This window comes from Ovis canadensis, chromosome 13, assembly GCF_042477335.2.
Source record: "Ovis canadensis isolate MfBH-ARS-UI-01 breed Bighorn chromosome 13, ARS-UI_OviCan_v2, whole genome shotgun sequence".
Lineage (NCBI taxonomy): Eukaryota > Metazoa > Chordata > Mammalia > Artiodactyla > Bovidae > Ovis > Ovis canadensis.
In genome coordinates, this window is record NC_091257.1 from 16031991 (window position 1) to 16046309 (window position 14319).

Below are 14319 nucleotides of genomic sequence, written 5' to 3' on the forward strand. Positions count from 1 at the left end.
AGACGGGGAAGCTGGTGGATTATTTGCAAGCCTTTGCTTCTGCAGTGTAGACACTTTCTTCATTTAAATATGGAGCTTCAAAGAGGAATTTAGATCAATGGAAATAATATATTTTTGCTTGGCCTTTGTTAATAACAAAGTTTTTTTGCCTGTATCTTCATCAATATGGAAAAAAATTAAAAATATTATTAGGGTTCATCTATAAATGAATGGGTAAAGAAGCTGTGGTACATGTACACAACGGAATACTACTCAGCCATAAAAAGGAACACATTTGAGTCAGTTCTAATGAGGTGGATAAACCTAGAGCCTATTATACAGAGTGAAGTGAGTCAGAAAGAAAAATATAAATATTGTATACTGATGCATATGTATGGAATCTAGAAAGATGGTACTGATGAATTTATTTCAGGACAGCAATGGAGAAACAGACAGAGAGAACAGACCTATGGAGATGAGGAGGGGAGGAGGGAGAGGGTGAGATGGATGGGGAGAGTAACATGGAAACTTATAATTCCATATGTAGACTAGATAGCCAGTGAGAACTTTCTGTGTGACTCAGGGAATTCACACAGAGGCTCTGTGACAACCTAGAGGAGGGGGATGGGGAGGGAGGCTCAAGAGGGAAGGGACGTGGGTGTACCTATGGCTGATTCTTGTTGATGTCTGACAGAAAACAACACAATTCTGTAAAGCTATTATCTTTCAATTAAAAAATAAAGTGGTAAAAATATTATCGCTGCTACTGCTGCTAAGTAGCTTCAGTCGTGTCTGATTCTGTGCGACCCCGGAAAGTAAAACTAGATAATTATAATAAATTCAGCTAAATCAGATATAAGCTATTATATACAGGATGGATAAACAACAAAGCCCTATTGTATTGCACAGGGAACTATGTCTAACATCTTGTGATAAGCCATAATTGGAAAAGAATATGAAAAATACATATATATAAAACTGAATCACTTTGCTCTATAGCAGAAGTTAAACACAACATTGTAAATCAACTATACTTCAATGAAATTTAAAAAGAAATCAAAGCTGAAATTTTTAAATATATAATTGAGAAAACAGTGACTATAACCCCACTGATGGTTTTAGATACTTCAAAATACAGCCTGGCCATGGTCATTCCTAAGAGAAAGTTTGAAATTATAATAAAATATAGCAGCCATAAAGTAGGAATAAAGCTTTCATGTTATTCTGCAACCTACAGGGCTTTTACTCATTCTAGTCAGGATTAAAAATGTCAGATAGTGTATATAACATACACTTAGTGGCTTATATGAGGAAACTACTGTTACTCTAATATTTCACTGTCCAAAATTCTAACTGGAATTCTTGTTTCTCTCAGACTTTCCATCTCTTCAGCTTGTTGAACTGCCTTTGAACTCAAAGGCCTGTGACAATCTACAGGCTATGTTTGGGGATTAAAATCTTATGTAGCCTTCTGTTTCAGAGCTCTGTTTGGCTTTTATTTACTGAACATTAACTGATTGTCCATTGTAGCTTTTTGTTCACTGAATTCATGTATTGAGTGAGATATTTGTAACATTTTAAAATAATAATAACCTTTAAGGATGCAGAGGAGAAAGCTGAGCTTAACAGTTAAGTCCTAGCTCCTATGCTGCTAATTAGATAACACTGATAAGGGGGTGGGCTTCCCCCGTGATTCAGTTGGTAAAGAATCCACGTGCAATGCAAGAAACCCGGGTTTGACCCCAGGGTCAGGAAGATCCCCTGGAGAAGGCCATGGCAACCTACTCCAGTATTCTTGCATGGAGAAGCCCATGGACAAAGGAGCCTGGCAGGCTACAGTCCACGGGGTCACAGAGAGTCAGACACCACGAAGTGACTAAGCATGAAAACACAACAAGGGAGTAGTTCACCTTCTAAACTTCATCTTCTCCATCTAAAGTGGGGATAATAATGTTACTTATTTAATATGATTATTATAATAATACATGAAGTAATATATGTAAGTCATAGTGAGCTTTCAATAAATGACGATATCTAGAATTTATGCTTCGTTCAAAATACACACATAGTAACATGTGGAGAAATTTTTGCTTAGAAATCTCACTAACATAGGGGAAAGACTAAAAATATTATTACACAAGGAAATATTCCAGTCTGATCACCCTACAGAGCAAGCCACATTTCCTAAGTTTTGCCGGTGACTTTGGAAGTCTTAATTAGTTTTTATGTTTCTTTGCTGCTGCTGCCATTGTTCAATTGCTAAATCATGTCCGGTTCTTTGTGACTCCACGAACTGCAGTAAGCCAGGCTCCTCTGTCCTCCACTATATCCCAGAGTTTGCTCAGACTCACATCCATTGAGTCAGTGATGCCATTCAACCATCTCACCCTTTGTTGCCCCCTTTCTCCTCCTGCCTTCGATCTTTCTCAGCATCAGGGTCTTTTTCAATCAGTCGGCTCTTTGCATCAGGTGGCCAAAGTACTGGAGTTTCAGCATCAGCCCTTCTAATGAATATTCAGGGTTGACTTCCTTTAGGATGACTGATCTGGTCTCCTTGCAGTTCAAAGGACTTTCAAGAGTCTTCTCCAGCACCACAATTCAAAAGCATCAATTATTTGTTGTTCAGCCTGCTTTAATGGTTCAACTCTCACATCCATTCACCACTAATGAAAAAAAAAAAACATAGATTTGACTATATGGACCTTTGTTGGCAAAGTGATGTCTCTGGTTTTTAGTACACTGACTAGGTTTGTCATAGCTTACTTTCCAAGTAGCAAGCATCTTTTAACTTCAAGGCTGCAGTCACCATCCACAGTGATTTTGGAGCCCAAGAAAATAAAATCTGTCACTGCTTCCACTTTTTGCTCCTCTCTTTTAAATAGACCAGCACCCAGAAATCACCAGATATTTGTGGGAAGTTTCTGTTACGAAAGACAGGCACAAAGTAAGCAGGAGAAATAACCGGGCAGGAACAAAGACCAGCCGCCAGAAGACTTCAAAGATAAAGAGTCAGCTAATATCTTGGAGGGGATTGGAAACGAAGCTAAGATGCTATAAAAATGATTATTCAGAGAACAAAAAAAGAGCTCCTTAAAAGTCACAACATGATAGCAAGAGGGAAACTGAAACAGAAGAGAGAAGGAGGGTAAAGTTGGAAAATACCACCAAGTGTAAAACGAAAAGATAAAGCAGGCAGAGAGAAAAGAGAAGAAAATCATACACACAACCCAGAGAGTCCAACATTCCAGATAGGAGGTGTTTCAGAAGGAGAGAAATTGAGATGTGGAAGTAATAAATAAAAAAATTTAGAACATTTTTCAGTATTACAACACCGTTTTTTAAATTGAAAGAACTCAATGGATGCCCAGTGCAGTGAATAAAAATAACCCAAACCAAAGTCCAAAATTCCTGTAAATTCAGAACATTGAGGGTAGAGAGAAAGTCCAACAAGTTTTAAGAAAGAACAAAAAAATTATTCATAAGGAAAATCAAGAAAGAAAACTAGCTTTTAATGCTGGAAGCTAAAAGACAAACCCTTCCAAATTCTGAGAGGAATAATTTCTAAATTAGAATTTTCTGTTCAGCCAAAATATCAATTAAGTTTGAAGGGTGGAATGAAAACATCAATATGTTTATACATATCAGGTCCCAAATAATATATCTCTCTTCCATACTTTCTCAGGAAGCGTATAAAGATAAAATTCTTGAAACCAAAGGGTTAAGCAAAAATGAGGAAGAAAAGAATTGGAAGTTCCAGCACAGTAACAAAGCAAAGGTAATCCACTCTCAACCTTCTGAAGAATAAGTCTGAGAAGATAGTGGAACAAAGATCTGGACAGAGGATTCAGATTGGAGAGGGTCAGAAGTGCCAGGGAAGACATCTTCATGAAAAAGACTGAGAGACTGTCAACATGTTTCCACATGTCATGAGATGTCAGCTGAGGCTGCAACTATATGGAGTTAGCAATAAGTAAAAAGACAATCTGACCAAATGATAAAACAAGGTATATGGAAAATAATATTGTGCAGGAAACGAACAGTAATTATGACAGTTGCTTGACTCAGCTATGACTATAATATATATATACATACACATATGTATGATTGGTATTCATAACATAAATGTGAAATATAACATATTTCATAACATAAACATGAAATATAAAGCTGACCAAAGTTAAGATATACCTACATTTATAGTGGGATAATGAGGGCAGAGGAAAGACGAGGAAAAGATGATGATAAAAAGCAAATTCCTTATCTTCCATATTGAGAAGTCGACAGATAGGGGACAGAGTGCATCAGTTAGTCATGATCAAAATGTACTGTTCAATGACACGCAGCTAACTGTCAAAAGAGTCAGATGACACAATTAAAAGCACTTATATTTGAAGAGAGGGAAATTGGGTGGGGTTGGGACAGGAAGTTGCAACTATGAGAAGCTCTATACATTTGGCACTTAAAAACAGAGTTTGTATAATTCGATGAACATAAAATCTAAATAAAAGCAGTGTATCCATGACATTGCTTTTATTGGAAAATGAAGACAAATATTTCCCCAAATAAGCAGATGCTTGATAGTTTTTAAACATGAATATTCTCTCTCTCTCTCACACCCAGAGATATTCAACACTATCACCAAGCAATTACTAGTATTTTCTAGTCATGAAACATATATTCCCCCATGTGTGAGTACTACAGTTCTTTGTCTAACTTTTGTCTGTAGATTTAATCTCACACTCTTGAGAACCCAAACCTGCCAAGCAACTTTATAGCTAAGGCTAGTCCACAAGAAGCAGTGACCAACCTTCTTTTGCCATTTCTCTGGAATAAAAAATAATTATGCAAATATAGAAGATATTTTATTATTTAAAAAATGCTTCCAAAAATGAAACAAGATAATAATTGATCTCATCAAAATTTATATCTTTGCCTAAATGAGGGATCAGAAATTAAATGCATACAAAGGAAAAAAATCATTATGTAAACAGAAAATCTCAATATTTAAAAATTCAAATATCAACTATTAGCAAGTAGTGCATTTTTTGGAGTAGCACTGGTTATTTTACTACCAGAAAAAAAATCAATACTCCCAATGCTCAGGGATGAAAAAGAGAGATTGCATCAAGACAAATAATTCTCTGAGCATAGAAATTAAACAGCATGTTAGCTTTCTCATGAGGTGCAACCTTAGTTTTCCACAATAGCACCACTAAACATATTCTAACATCTGCAGCTAGCCAGTTGGTATGTTGCCCATGGAGTGTGGAGTCAACATGGATATGTTGCTCAATTTTAACAGTCCATCAAAGCTTAAAGTGTGACATTATATGAAGTTGACTTCAGCTATTCTGCAAAGAATACATATCTCAGGAAGTGAGGCTAAAGATGTATACCTGGAAGGCACTATGATTTAATATTTTATGTATAATAAACTAGATTCTCCTCAATGCCAAGATATTCCTTGGGAAGAAACTGGTTACTTAGGAAGTTGGAATCAGGATTCCAGGATACTGGGCAACCGCTTACCTATGACACTGATACACTACTGAGGCATTTTACTGCATGCGTGCATGTCCCGCGTGCATACCAATCCCTTGGGCTTTGGATAAAAGCACACTATGATACAGTGGTCTGAGGTGGGGCCCAAGATTCTGTATTTCTAAAAAGTGCCCCAAGGCTGTTGCTGGTCTATAGAATACAAATGAAATAGTTAGGTGCTAAATGATATCATAAGATTCTCATTGACTAGATAGCTAAGTTTCCTATGCTGCCATAAAAGAGAGAAAAATAAGTATAGAGTTTAAGAGTTTAATAGATTACCTACCACATAGTACGAACTCAGTTTACACCTTTTAAGAGACTGTGCTATCCTTGGGTAAGTATGGAGTTGAAGAGAAACCCCAGAGAACATATGTTAGCCATATTTAGTGAGAATTGAACTCTGTATCTCTATATGCTGGGTGCATATATTTATTCAAATTTATTTAATAACACTGAGAAGTGTTATTTTAACAACTGAATTTCTCTCATATTTGCAAGAAGGGTTAATCTGAATAATTACCAATTAGATATACGGAAATTATTTTATGGTTAACACGATTTTGCAAGATGATTTCCTTAGATTTTCATTATTGCAGGTTTTGCTATTGCCAGTCTTTTTTTGTTGTTAGGGGTTGTTTGGGCCACATTTTATATTCACTTATATTCACCTAGTTCAGACAGTTGCTTGTCTTCATGTATAGAATATATTTTGGTTTTGATCTGCTTTTATGTGGGCTTACTTCTTTATAGTTTACTAGTAGAATTTATTGGAGCTACACATTCCATGCCACAGAGAAATAAATGGGACATTTATGATGCAATAATTGTTCAATTACTTTCAGGGAAAGTTCAAGAAGTCTTGAATATTTTTCTTCCTATAGAACAGAAGTTTGCAGACTACAGCCTATGGGCAAATCCAGCTTTCCACCTGTTTTGTAAATACAGTTTTATTGGAACACAGACACACTCTTATGTACATACTGTCTATAGCTATTTTCAGCCTACAGGGATGGAGTTGAATAGTGATAAGATCATGTGACCCACAAAGCTTAAAATATTTACTCTCTGACCTTAAAATATTTGTCCATCAATCCTGTCATACAACTAAAGATAGTCTTCTTAATAAATTAATTTGAAAGGTGACAGGAGAGAATATTACTATCTTCAGTTGGTAAGATTAGAATTAGAATACAGAGTGATTGCAAATCTTACGTTGTTTCATACTTTGGAAGGTGCAGTGGCAACAACATAGCTCAAATAACAAAATATGCATTTTATTTGAAAGGAAGCAGTTCCCTCCATTGTCTATTTACAAGTTAACTTTTCTTTTTAACTGTTTTTCCAAACAAAGGTGACTACTTCTTTTTAGGGCATTTTCATTTTTTTCTCTGTAGTCAAGTAAAGTGGATGTTTTGCATCTTCAAATTTATAATTTGAATTTTTTAACTACAATTTTAAGTAAAATATTTCCCAAGTTATTTTTCTTTTAGAATTTGTGACACAGTCACTGCCATTGGTTCCTTGGCTTAGCTGTTCTCTGCTCTTTGTACACATTTGTATAAGGGAATCTGCTATTTAATGCATACCAGTGGAAGTAATCTATATTAGGGAAATGCATATATGTTCATAAAATATCTGTATTTACCCAATAAATACATGTACAATTTGACTCAGTTTTTTATCTGCCTTAAAGTGCTAACCTGGTACTCATTTTGTGAATACAAAATTTCAGCTCAACATTATTCTTAATCTATGATTCAGTTTGGCATTACAAAGCTGGGTCGACAGAGATGTGGGATTATTTATTTATTTACTTATTTATGTCTGTAAAATTAAAAGGAAGCTGAAATGTATTTCTTTCCTTTCAGTCATGCTATTTAGTATGATAATGAAACCCTTATTCTGTCAATTCCCTGTATGTGTGCTCAGTCGTATCCAACTCTTTGCAACCCTGTGGACTGTAGTCTGCCAGGCTCCGCTGTCCATGGAATTTTCCAGGCAAGAATACTGGAGTGGGTTGCCCTTCTCCAGAGGATCTTTCCAAATCAGGGATTGAACTCATGTTTCCTGTATCTCCTACATTGCAGGTAGATTCTTTACTGCTGAGCCACCCAGGAAGCCCTGTCAATTCCCTAGCATATTATAATGTCAGCATTAAAGTAAAAGATGGTATGCAAGTTAGAAAAAGCACAAGTTCACAGTCTCTGTAAATCATCATAGCTTGACATACATGGCGACATCCATCTCTAATTATGTAGCTGCTATAGTAGCACTGGGACTTATTTTTAATAAAATGCATCACTACGCCATCTCTCTTATTACTTAACCTCACAAATACTTCGAGTATAATTCTCTTCCATGAAAACTAGTGTTTCTACCCTCATCCTGAATTTGGTGGAATGGCTGAAAACCAGCAATTTCTTCAGGAATAGAAACCCAGAGGAAATACATGAAAAAACAAAAGGACATTTTTCATAACCTGCTGGCACAGAGCACTGAAAGTCATTTAGAGAACTGATGAGGAACAAAACTAGAGCACCAGAAGCTACCAGTGTGTGAATGTTTGCTTCTGTATCAGTCAGGGCTGGCTGTGGCTGCAGAGGCGGAAACCCATGCCCCCACCCCCAAATTGTGGGGATTTAAACAAGATAGAATTTTTTTTTCTGAGTTAATATCTCGGTGGTCTTGGTGATGTGATTGTTGGAAGAACCAAGGACTTCTATCTTTTTGATCTACCTGTCTATTTTCTGACTTCCATTCTCAAGGTTACCTCATGGCTGCAAGTTCAGCCCTCAAGTAGGCATTCAATGCAGCAAGAATCAGAAAGGAGGGCCGGTGAACAAAGCACACAGCCATCCCTGATTTGATGGGAGTCTGTTGCAGGAGGTCATCAAGAAGATGTGACCTGTTTACCCACAAGCCAAATCTGAGCAATCGGAGACTTTTTACCTGTCCCATCTCCTGTCCCTGAAATATACATTCTGCCCAACTTTCACAGTGGGAGCAGTTGTCAAGAATGCAGCCCCGGAAGGACTGAGTTGTTGAGACCATCTTGATGGGCCATCTGACTGAACCCCATTAAGTATAAAGTTTACTATTCTGGTGGGCCAGTGGGGAGATCCACTCTTCTTCCAGTGCTGGAGACAAACCAGGTTATATGTTGGATTGGACAAAAATTTTGTTTGGTTAGTGAGGATGTTGTTCAATAAAGTTATTGGTGAAAAAAAAGTCTATTACTTAAAATCAAATGAACTTTTGAGCCAATCCAATAGGTTCCCTTGGAGTGTCTGCCTCTTTCTTTGGTTTCTTCCTGCCCTCTGGTTTCAAATCCTACCCCCCTACCCCCACCCCCTACCCCCGCCACCGGAAACTTTTGAAATTTGGAGCCAAAGGAATCTTTTTGCTTTTGATCTCTAGGAGAATAGATACTGGATAGGCAATCAGACTCTCTCTAACAGAGACTCCATGAGGAGCATCTTTCCCCATTGTTGTTTTATGTTTTACGTAATTGTATGATTGATTATAATGGAAAAGGTTGCTCTTAGACCCCTAAGGTGGAGCAACCATAGTGAAATGAGAGAATGCCAGAAAAGAGAAGTCCAGATGGGAACCAAAGTCATGTTCTTGTTTGTTAAAAGACTGGGAAAATACAAAAAGATGGTTATCCATATTTTATGTATGTCAATGTACCAGTAAATGGTGATTGAAATCTTTCCATAAGAAGAAGAGGCTCAAAATTAGAAAATTTAACTTCAGTTTAATTAGGTGGAAAATTATTATCTGAAACTAGTCAGTAAGCCAAAATATTTTTTTACTGTTGATTAATTCATTCATATATTCAAAAGCTCAAAAGTAACACATTTCCTTTAAATTCGGGTGAGATATCCCTAGGGACCTAAAGATTGGTGGTTATGTTGATATTTGAAGTAAGAGAGGATTAGGGGGGTTCTGACGTTACTTTATAGAACAGAGAAGATAAAATGATTCACGAGACCTGGGTGTCTCACCACTCTATCCGGGGGTCTGGAGATGGCAGGAGAGAAGCAGGTGAGGTGCGGTGGTCCCTCTCTGATGCTTCCTGTCCTGAGGCATTGCTTCCGGGGGCCATGCACTCTGACACCTGCATCTTCTGTGAAACTGAATTCTTAGACTCTCTCTCTTTAGACAATTTTGGATCTGTGCTTCTAATTTTTTTCCCCCAAAATGCTTTTTAAGATGATCAGACAGATTTCAGTGAAAGCTTTTACTTTAAATGAAGGATAAAATAGAGTGTAAATGAATATCAGGTCATTTTTCTTGTTTTTCAAGAAGGAAAAAAACCTACCATTTTTGTAACATAACTAAAGCAATCTGAAAGCTTTTTTTTTCTTTTGTGTGATAGAATTTAGAGAAAATGCATTGTGCTATTAAGAAAGGGTTCAAGCGAGAGCCCCTGGGAAAGGAAGAGCATAGTTTTTCTCCAGACACTGGTGATAATTTTAAGCTGTCTTTTTTTTTTTTTTTTGAGTCCTTGCCCCATCTTAGGGTTTTACTTGATAATAGAACTCACTGAGTCAGAACTTGGCAATGTCATCACAATGCCCATTCTTACTTACCATCTAGGATGTTCAAATCTTATCTCATATTGATGTGAAATTTAATAATGGTAATAATGATGGGAATGACATTTACTTATTAGCTTGAGTACTCTAAAAGTTTAACTCTTGTTTACAGAATTGTACTGTGCAAGTGGTCGCATGACCTTCAGCCTGCATTTTTCAGGGACCAGGCTGGCTGAGGCTCTGTCTCTTCAATGCGTGATCCTCAAGGTCACTGTGGGGGTCATCTTCATTCCAGACAGGCAGGCAGGGGAAGGGCATGGAGCAGCACAGATGGAAGGTTTTGTGTACCAAAGACTATTTAATGTAACCGAGATGTGATTATGAGAAAGCTGGTTCTGGCCACTTTTTCTTCCATATCTCTGCGTTATTTCCAAAAAGATAGAGGAACTCAATGAAGAACTGATTCATTGGAAAAGACTTTGATGCTGGGAAAGATTGAAGGCAGGAGGAGAAGGGGACGACAGAAGATGAGATGGTTGGATGGCATCACTGACTGGATGGACATGAGTTTGAGCAAGCTCTGGGAACTGGTGATGGACAGGGAAACCTGACAAGCTGCAGTCCATGAGGTTTCAAAGAGTCGGACATGAACTGAACTGAACTGAGAGGAACCCTGATGCTTGGATGCAATTATAACTCATTTATTGGTAATGGAAAAGAATTTTTGAATTCTAGAAGGTTAGAGATGAAAATGGATATGATTAAAGTTTATAGAATCAGTGCAGGGAGAAATAAGTTCACTAAATCACAGACCACAGAATTAGGATGCTGTCTTTGAATAATGCTCATAAAACGTTATTCTAGAGCACACAAAAGCAATATAGTACAATTTTAGAATAATTATAAGTGCATTAACTATTATTGATTAGTACTGTGTGATAGAGACTAGCATGCATGATTTCATTTGATATTCACAATAACTCTTCAAGATAGCATAGTGGGGCATTTAAATGTCTCATCCACGGCCAAGTCACCTGGGATTTATTTCTGGTTCTTCCACTTACTAGCTGGAAAAATCTTGTACAGGTACTTAACCCTTCTCTGACTCAATTTTCTCTACTATAAAATGGAGATGATAATGATAACCCAGTTCCTGGGGTTAATGTGAAGATTAATGCATTAAAAGTATAAAACTTTAGAAGTGTACCTGGCACATAGTAGGCTTTCATCACCATTATTAATTATTATTAATATGTAAGGCTTCTGTATTTCAGAAGGGGGAAGATACTCTCCCATTGTCACACAGCTAGTCATTGGTAGAGCTGGCTCGTAGTAAGAGCCAGCTGTTCAAATCAAAACACCCTTCCTTCCCACAGTGGCATGCCTCGAGTGAGTGAGGAACTGCTGAGAGACTGGGCTACCTACTAGTTTTCTAGAAGAATTGGGATTATTTACATTACACTGCAGTTCAATAGGGGAAAACTACTCAGATCTGAGTTGTTAGTTCTAGAGGTACCTAGCATGGTGGTTAAGAGTTAAGTTCTCAAGTCAGATATCATAGGTCTCAAACCTGGTTCCAAGTTGGGTAACCTTAAGCAGGTCACTTCACTTCTCCAAGTCTCAATTTTATAACAATAAAACGGCCCCAGGCTTAAGCAGTAAAGACACTTAGTGCCTCATTTACCAGGAATTCTAGAGATGTTGAAAGGGTTAACAGTCTCATGAAGGACTGATCAGGCTTTTGCCTGTTTCTAGTTGGCTGTCCTCTTTACAGGGTGATGGAGACAGACAGAGTCAGGGAGAGGAACACACTCTATCTCCCTTAATCCACTGGGCATACCAGGGTCTCCTAATGGCCTTCTAAACCAACCATAGAGAAGGAGAAATGTGATTCTATAATTGGTTTAGACCAACAGACCTATCAGAGTTCATTTCCTGGGAAGAGGAAGAGCCCCCTCCCCTGAACACGTTGCTACCTGACCAAATCATGGTTTGCTTACCAAGGAAAAGAGGGTGGCATGCTGCTGTTGCACAGTAAGTGTTATGCTGTTGAATATCTGGGAAGTTCTCAGCCCAGTGCCCTGGCATATGGAGAATACTCAATAATGGTTAGCTTTGCCAACTCCCCAAGGCGAGCATTCCGGAGGGCAATTCTGTGCTGTCACATAAAACAGACCTTTCTCTTGTTTTAGAAACAGAACAGAGCACTGAACTTGATGGATCACAGGCCTGGCTCACACAATTTTGGATGTTCTTGCTGAATCTTTTGCATGGCAAAAATCCCCACCTTTAGAACTACTTCTGTCTTGTATCTTAAGCAGAGGTGTGGAAAATGAGGGAGTCGAAACAAGTTGCCTCAAGCCTCATCTTACATGTTGAAGAAGGTTATCCCACAGCTCTCCTGGATCAAACTACATCCTTCTGTTGGCAGAAGAAGCTCCCACAGTCCATGCCTGTCTTGAAGCCAAACACTGTTCAGAATTCTACAGCTTTACTCTCCTGACATTCACAGCCACAAGCAATAGCTGGGAAAGATCAGGAATACTAGCCGGATGACTCAACCAGCTACTTCCACGGTAACGGTGCATAAGAATGATCCCATAGTCCCTGGCCAGCTCGGTAGACTCGACAATGAGCATATACTGTCAAGCTCACAAGTCTGCTGTGGCTGGGTTCTGCTGGATTTGCCTCCAGGCTGTAGATCGGGCCTACATCTGCCCCATACGGCTCCTTGAGACACATTTATCTCATGGCAATAATCAGAAATCCAAGAGGGCAAGTATACTTCAGCCTATCCTCATGAGTATATTTCAAACCTTTTCTTAGGTCATGTTTCTTTCATTGGCTGATATCAGTGGCGTGAATACCCAGGTCACTATAAGGTCACATGACAAAATGTGTGGATACAGAGAGGGACAGGGAATACAGAGAGATGATGCAATCGGCCACACGAAGAGGCTGTCTGTCTTCTCACTTACCCTAGAGTCTATTTCTAATCCTCCAAACCCCTCTTCTAGACGGTATATTTCTGATCTGTCTTACCTTCCTATGACACTCTGGTGTAAAGCCTAATAGACCACTAATCTTTTCAGTAGATAACTGAGATTGTGGCAGTCAGTGGAGGAATAACAGACAGAAAAGAGAGAAGAACAAGCCTGGTAGGACGAATTATAAGCACAATTGAGAAGGGCAGGAATGCTGCCAGTGGAGTTGTGCTGCTGTTTTCTAGAGCAGAGACGAGCAATGTGAGAATGTGATGCGGCTTTCTGCATGTAGCAAGCCAAGGCCACTGATAGAGGGTCTTTGGACAATATACTCAGGTTTCAGTTTAGGGACATATGATCAAAATGAAACAAATCAGTCTTTAAAGAGATTCTTTGTAGCAAGTGGCTTCCAGTTCAGTTCAGTTCAGTAACTCAGTCGTGTGGGACTCTTCCCGACCCTATGAATCACAGCACACCAGGCCTCCCTGTCCACTACCAACTCCTGGAGTTCACTCAGACTCATGTGCATCGAGTCGGTGATGCCATCCAGCCATCTCATCCTCTGGTGTCCCCTTCTCCTCCTGCCCCCAATCCCTCCCAGCATCAGAGTCTTTTCCAATGACTAAACTCTTCACATGAGGTGGCCAAAGTACTGGAGTTTCAGCTTCAGCATCAGTCCTTCCAATGAACACCCAGGACTGATCTCCTTTAGAATGGACTGGTTGGATCTCCTTGCAGTCCAAGGGACTCTCAAGAGTCTTCTCCAACACCACAGTTCAAAAGCATCAATTCTTCGGCGCTGTTTTCTTCACAGTCCAACTCTCACATCCATACATGACCACTGGAAAAACCATAGCCTTGACTAGATGGACCTTTGTTGGCAAAGTAATGTCTCTGCTTTTGAATATGCTGTCTAGGTTGGTCATAACTTTCCTTCCAAGGAGTAAGCGTCTTTTAATTTCATGGCTGCAGTCACCATTTGCAGTGATTTTGGAGCCCAGGAAAATAAAGTCTGACACTGTTTCCACTGTTTCCCCATCTATTTGCTATGAAGTGATGGGACCAGATGCCATGATCTTCATTTTCTGAATGTTGAGCTTTAAGCCAACTTTTCCACTCTCCTCTTTCACTTTCATCAATTGGCTTCCAAGGATCAGCCAAAACACCCAAAAGAGAGCAGGAGTTAGGAAGCTCATTCACCAGATTATCCTTGGTGATTATCATAGCATCTAGCATACAGCTGCTAATCAATACATAGTTTTTGAATGCAC